Below are 6,832 nucleotides of genomic sequence, written 5' to 3'. Positions count from 1 at the left end.
GAAACTTCTAGCTTGAAATGAAATGAAAAAATGAATGTCACATAATGGTTCAAGCTCTGGCTATGGAAAAGGGAAATGTATAATTTATTTACATAAACGTCAATAGTAGTTCTCATCAATTTAACCACTGTATCAATAAGCTTCAGTGTCTAAGCTACATTTTTCTCCAATTCACTATTTTCTTGTCAAAGCATCATGAATGAAACTATCACTCCAGTAACACAACTATAAACATTTACTTCCCCTTTAAAAAAGTTCTGGGGAAATCTGTCTCGATACACTGCGGGACACTCTACCACCTGGCGAGGTTTGTGTTGCAATGGTTCTTGATTCACAAACGTAGTAGCATCACTGGTGGGCGGAAGAACACACAGACATATACACACATACACAAACATATACATATATACACATGCACATAATTCATACTGTCTGCCTTTATTTGTTCCCATCGCCACCTCGCCACACAAGAAATAACAACCCCCTCCCCCCTCATGTGTGCGAGGTAGCGCTAGGAAAAACACCAAAGGCCCCATTCGTTCACACTCAGTCTCTAGTTGTCATGTAATAATGGACCGAAAACACAGCTCCCTTTCCACATCAAGGCCCCCCACACTTTGCATGGTTTACCCCAGACGCTTCACATGCCCTGGTTCAATCCATTGACAGCACGTCGACCCCGGTATACCACATCGTTCCAATTCACTCTATTCCTTGCACGCCTTTCACCCTCCTGCATGTTCAGGCCCCGATCACTCAAAATCTTTTTCACTCCATCTTTCCACCTCCAATTTGGTGTCCCACTTCTCCTCGTTCCCTCCACCTCTGACACATATATCCTCTTGGTCAATCTTTCCCCAATCATTCTCTCCATGTGACCAAACCATTTCAAAACACCCTCTTCTGCTCTCAAACACACTTTTTTTTATTTCCACACATCTCTCTCACCCTTGCATTACTTACTCTATCAAACCACCTCACACCAACTGTTGTCCTCAAACATCTCATTTCCAGCACATCCACCCTCCTGCGCACAACTCCATCCATAGCCCACGCCTCGCAACCATGCAACATTGTTGGAACGACTATTCCTTCAATCATACCCATTTTTTCTTTCTGAGATAATGTTCTCGACTTCCACACATTCTTCAAGGCTCCCAGAATTTTCGCCCAACCCCCCACCCTATGATTCACCTCCTCTTCCATGGTTCCATCCGCTGTCAGATCCACTCACAGATATCTAAAACACTTCACTTCCTCCAGCTTTTATCCATTCAAACTCACCTCCCAATTGACTTGACCCGCAACCCTACTGTACCTAATAACCTTGCTCTTATTCACATTTACTCTTACCTTTCTTCTTTCACACACTTTACCAAACTCAGTCACCAGCTTCTGCAGTTTCTTACATGAATCAACCACCAGCGCTGGATCAACAGCGAACAACAACTGACCCACTTCCCAATCTCTGTCATCCACACCAGACTGCATACTTGCCCCTCTTTCCAAAACTCTTGCATTCACCACCCTAACAACCACATCCATAAACAAATTAAACAACCATGGAGACATCATACACCCCTTCCGCAAACCTACATTCACTGAGAACCTATCACTTTCCTCTCTTCCTACACGTACACATGCCTTACATCCTCGATAAAAACTTTTCACTGCTTCTAACAACTTGCCTCCCACACCATATATTCTTAATACCTTCCACAGAGCATTTCTATCAACTCTATCATATGCCTTCTCCAAATCCATAAATGTTACATACAAATCTTTTTGTTTTTCTAAGTATTTCTCGCATACATTCTTCAAAGCAAACACCTGATTCACACATCCTCTACCACCTCTGAAACCAAAATGCTCCTCCCCAATCTGATGATTTGAGCACTCACTCCTATCACCTTTGCCTTTGTACAATGGCACTATGCAAGCATTCCGCCAATCCTCAGGCACCTCAATATGAATCATACATACATTAAATAACCTTACCAACCAGTCAACAATACAGTCACCCCCATTTTTAAAAAATTCCACTGCAATGCCATCCAAACCTGCTGCTTTGCCAGCTTTCATCTTCCGTAAAGCTTTTACTACCTCTTCTCTATTTACCAAATCATTTTCCCTAACCCTCTCACTTTGCACACCATCTCGACCAAGACACACCACATCTGCCACTATATCATCAAACACATTCAGCAAACCTTGAAAATACTCACTCCATCTCCTTCTCACATCACCACTACTTGTTATCACCTCCCCATTAGCCCCCTTCACTGAAGTTCCCATTTGCTCCCTTGTCTTACGCACTTTATTTATTTCCTTCCAAAACATCTTTTTATTCTCCCTGAAATTTAATGATACTCTCTCACCCCAACTCTCATTTGCCCTCTTTTTCACCTACTGCACCTTTCTCTTGAGCTCCTGCCTCTTTCTTTTATACCTCTCCAAATCATTTGTATTCTTTCCCTGCAAAAATCGTTCAAATGCCTCTCTCTTCTCTTTCACTAATAATCTTACTTAATAATCTTAATAATATATATATATATATATATATATATATATATATATATATATATATATATATATATATATATATATATATATATATATATATATATATATATATGTTCATTTTATTTACTTATTTATTTATTTTGCTTAGTCGCTGTCTCCCGCGTTAGCGAGGTAGCGCAAGGAAAGAGACATAAGAATGGCCCAACCCATCCATATAAATGTATAAACATACACGTCCACACACGCAAATATACATACCTATACATCTCAATGTACACATAAATATACACACACAGACATATACATATATACACATTTACATAATTCATACTATCTTCCTTTATTTATTCCCATCGCCGCCCCACCACACATGGAATAACAACCCCCTCCCCCCTCATGTATGCGAGGTAGCGCTAGGAAAAGAAATCAAAGTTCCCATTCGTCCACACTCATTCTCAAGCTGTCATGTAATAATGCATCGAAACCAGAGCTCCCTTTCCATATCCAGGCTGCAGAGAACTTTCCATGGTTTACCTCAGACGTATCACATGCCTTGGTTCAATCAATTGAAAGCACGTCGACCCAGTATACCACATCGTTCCAATTGACTCTATTCCTTGCACGCCTTTCACCCTCCTGCATGTTTAGGCCCCGATCACACAAAATCTTTTTCACTCCATCTTTCCACCTCCAATTTGGTCTCCTACTTCTCGTTCCCTCCACCTCTGACACATATATCCTCTTGGTCAATCTTTCCTCACTCATTCTCTCCATGTGACCAAACCATTTCAAAACACCCTCTTCTGCTCTCTCAACCACGCTCTTTTTTATTTCCAAACATCTCTCTTACCTTTACATTACTTACTCGATCAAACCACCTCACACCAGATATTGTCCTGAAACATCTCATTTCCAGCACATCCACCCTCCTGCGCACAACTCTATCCATAGCCCACGCCTCGCAACCATACAACATTGTTGGAACCAGTATTCCTTCAAACATAGCCATTTTTGCTTTCGGTGATAATGTTCTCGACTTCCACACATTCTTCGAGGCTCCCAGGATTTTCGCCCCCTCCCCCACCCTATGATTCACTTCCGCTTCATGGTTCCATCCGCTGACAGATCCACTACCAGATATCTAAAACACTTTACTTCCTCCAGTTTTTATCCATTCAAACTTACCTCCCAATTGACTTGACACTCAACCCTACTGTACCTGATAACCTTGCTCTTATTCACATTTACTCTTAACTTTCTTCTTTCACACACTTTACCAAACTCAGTTACCAGCTTCTGCAGTTTCTCACATGAATCAGCCACCAGCGCTGTATCATCATTGAACAACAACTGACTCACTTCCCAAGCTCGCTCATCCACAACAGACTGCATACTTGCCCCTCTTTCCAAAACTCTTGCTTTCACCTTCCTAACAACCCCATCCATAAACAAATCAAACAACCATGGAGACATCACACACCCCTGCCACGAACCTATATTCACTGAGACCACTCACTTTCCTCTCTCCTTACTCGTATACATGCCTTACATCCTCGATAAAACTTTTCACTGCTTCAAACAACTTGCCTCCAACACCATATATTCTTAATACCATCCACAGAGCATCTCTAGCAACTCTATCATATGCTTTCTCCAGATCCATAAATGCTACATACAAATCCATTTGCTTTTCTAAGTTTTTTTCACATACATTCTTTAAAGCAAACACCTGATCCACACATCCTCTACCACTTCTTAAGACACATTGCTCATCCCCAATCTGTTGGTCTGTACGTGCCTTCACCCTCTCAATCAATACCCTCCCATATAATTTACCAGGAATACTCAACAAACTTATAGTTCTGTAATTTGAGCACTCACTCTTATCCCCTTTGCTTTTGCACAATGCCAATATGCAAGCATTCCGGCAATTCTCAGGCACCTCGCCATGAATTATTCATATATTAAATAACCTTACGAACCAATCACCAATACAGTCATCCCCTTTTTTAATAAATTCCACTGCAATACCATCCAAACATGCTGCCTTGCATGCTTTCATCTTACGCAAAGCTTTTACTACCTCTTCTCTGTTTACCAAATCATTTCCCCTAACCCTCTCACTTTGCACACCAGCTCGACCAAAACACCCTATATCTGCCACTCTATCATCAAACACATTCAGCAAACCTTCGAAATACTCACTCCATCTTCTTCTCACATCGCCACTACTTGTTATCACCTCCCCATTTGCCCCCTTCACTGAAGTTTCCATTTGCTCCCTTGTCTTTCGCACTTTATTTACCTCCCTCCAAAACATCTTTTTATTCTCCCTAAAATTTAATGATGCTCTCTCACCCCAATTCTCATTTCCCCTCTTTTTCACCTCTTGCACCTTTCTCTTGACCTCCAGCCTTTTTCTCTTATACATCTCCCGCTCATTTGCATTTTTTCCCTGCAAAAATCGTCTAAATGCCTCTCTCTTCTCTTTCACTAATAATGTGAGTTCTTCAGCCCACCACTCACTACCCTTTCTAATCAAGCCACCTTCCACGCTTCTTATGCTGCAAGCGTCTTTTGTGCAAGCCATCACTGCTTCCCTAAATACATCCCATTCTTCCCCCACTCCCCTTATTTCCTTTGTTCTTAGCTTTTTCTATTCTGTAGTCAGTTTCTCCTGGTACTTTCTAACAGAAGTCTCCTTCTCAGGCTCACTTACTCTCACCACTCTCTTGCACCCTAACATTCTCTCTTCTTTTATGAAAACCTCTACAAATCTTCACCTTCGCTTCCACAAGATAATGATCACAAATCCCTCCAGTTGCACCTCTCAGCATATTAGCATCCAAAAGTCTCTCTTTCGCGCGCCTATCAAATAACACGTAATCCAAAAACGGCTCCTGACCATCTCTCCTACTTACATGCGTATACTTATGTATATCTCGCTCTTTAAACCAGGTATTCCCAATCACCATCCTTTTTCAGCACATAAATCTGCAAGCTCCTCACCATTTCCATTTACAACACTGAACACTCCATGTATACCAATTATTCTCTCAACTGCAACATTACTCACCTTTGCATTCAAATCACACTTCGCTATAACCCGATCTTGTGCATCAAAACCACTAACACACTCATTCAGCTGCTACCAAAACACTTGACTCCCATGATCTTTCTTCTCATGCCCAGGTGTATATGCACCAATAATCACCCATGTCTCTCCATCAACTTTCAGTTTTACCCATATCAATCTGAAATTTACTTTCTTACACTCTATCACATGCTCCCGCAACTCCTGTTTCAGTAGTGCTACTCCTTCGCTTGCTCTTGTCCTCTCACTAACCACTGATTTTACTCCCAAGACATTCCCAAACCACTCTTCCCCTTTACCCTTGAGCTTCGTTTCACTCAGCGCCAAAACATTCAGGTTCCTTTCCTCAAAATACTACCTATCTCTCCTTTTTTTCTCATCTTGGTTACATCTACACACATTTAGACACCCCAATCTGAGCCTTCGAGGAGGATGAGCACTCACCGCATGACTCCATTTTCTGTTTCCCCTTTTAGAAAGTTAAAATACAAGGAGGGGAGGGTTTCTGGCCCCCAGCTCCCGTCCCCTTTAGTCGCCTTCTTCTAAGCGAGCTGAAAGCGTTTTACCGAACCTGACTGTACAACGCGGAGTTATATGAATACGAATAAAGTGTATATGAACGCGCACCTTCATAGAACATACAAAGCTCCATCAGCCAGGATCGAACCTGGGACCCTTGTGCAAGAGGCAGGCATGCTAACCGATGGGCTAAGGGACTGTATGATAGGAAACAACTATTCGAAATACTAAGTACTCGAATACCCTTCGTCTCACTATGGTGAGCAACGGGGTCTATCGGTTGTTTCCGAACAGAACACATAGCCAGCTGAAAGCGTTTTACCGAACCTGACTGTACAACTCGGAGTTATATGAATACGAATAAAGTGTATATGAACGCGCACCTTCATAGAATATACAAATCTCCATCAGCCAGGATCGAATCTGAGACCCCTTGTGCAAGAGGCAGGCATGCTAACCGATAGGCTAAGGGACTGTATAATAGGAAACAACTATTCGAAATACTAAGTACTCGAATACCCTTCGTCTCACTATGGTGAGCAACGGGGTCTATCGGTTGTTTCCGAACAGAACACATAGCCAGCTGAAAACGTTTTACCGAACCTGACTGTACAACGCGGAGTTATATGAATACGAATAAAGTGTATATGAACGCGCACCTTCATAGAACATACAAAGCTCCATCAGCCAGTATCG

This window comes from Panulirus ornatus, chromosome 16 (genome assembly GCF_036320965.1).
Source record: "Panulirus ornatus isolate Po-2019 chromosome 16, ASM3632096v1, whole genome shotgun sequence".
Taxonomy (NCBI): Eukaryota; Metazoa; Arthropoda; class Malacostraca; order Decapoda; family Palinuridae; genus Panulirus; species Panulirus ornatus.
The sequence above is the reverse complement of the archived record's forward strand: the minus strand, read 5'-3'. Positions refer to the sequence as shown.